General features: G+C 28.9%; 1 protein-coding gene and 1 long non-coding RNA gene across 3 annotated transcripts in view; one reads left to right on the top strand and one right to left on the bottom strand.

The window, feature by feature from the left end:
• The window catches only part of LOC110268569, a 26,314-nt gene extending 26,029 nt beyond the window's left edge, over nt 1–285 (top strand). For both annotated transcript variants that reach the window (XR_002356800.1, XR_002356801.1), the window contains exon 3: nt 49–285. This is a non-coding gene — a long non-coding RNA (uncharacterized LOC110268569). The remainder of the gene's footprint in view (nt 1–48) is intronic.
• The window catches only part of LOC107624072 (probable inactive poly [ADP-ribose] polymerase SRO5), a 7,643-nt gene that overhangs the window by 454 nt on the left and 6,636 nt on the right, over nt 1–553 (bottom strand). The gene's annotated exons all lie outside the window — the stretch shown is intronic.

The raw sequence follows: 553 nt of genomic DNA, 5'->3' as shown, positions 1-553 counted from the left end.
TCTATTTTTGTATCTTATTTTTAATATTTTATTTTATTTTGTTGTCAGAACTTTAGCAATTGTGAAAAAATGTTAGTTTAATTTGGCAAAAGCTCAGGGCAAGTATTAGAAATGAAGACAAGACAGCGCAACAAAGAGCATCCCCCTTGAATAGCAGAAAAATCATAAGCAAAATGCAAAGCACCAAATTAAAACGCCGAAAAGGGTGATTAATCCACAGGAATTATTGCATTTCCTCTTGCAACTTGCAACAATCCATCCATTTGCTACCAATCTGGTTGGCTTCTATGTCCACTGGATTTTATTTTATTTTTTCAAATCTTATTATCAAAACTTAAGAGGAGTGCTAGAAAACCAATAACTTTTGTGATTTGTAGTTATCAAATAGTTATCAATAATATTTTTAATGGTGTGGGATTACTCATTTTTCTTTTGATAGTTACATGCTGGCCAGAATTTATACTTTTCCTTTATCATATTTTTTATTTATTAAAAGATGATTACTGTTTTTTAATATTAGAAAGGATAAGAAAGAAAAATAGAGAAAGGATTT

The sequence above is a fragment of the Arachis ipaensis genome, chromosome B10 (assembly GCF_000816755.2).
Source record: "Arachis ipaensis cultivar K30076 chromosome B10, Araip1.1, whole genome shotgun sequence".
NCBI lineage: Eukaryota > Viridiplantae > Streptophyta > Magnoliopsida > Fabales > Fabaceae > Arachis > Arachis ipaensis.
The sequence above is the reverse complement of the archived record's forward strand: the minus strand, read 5'-3'. Positions and strand labels throughout refer to the sequence as shown.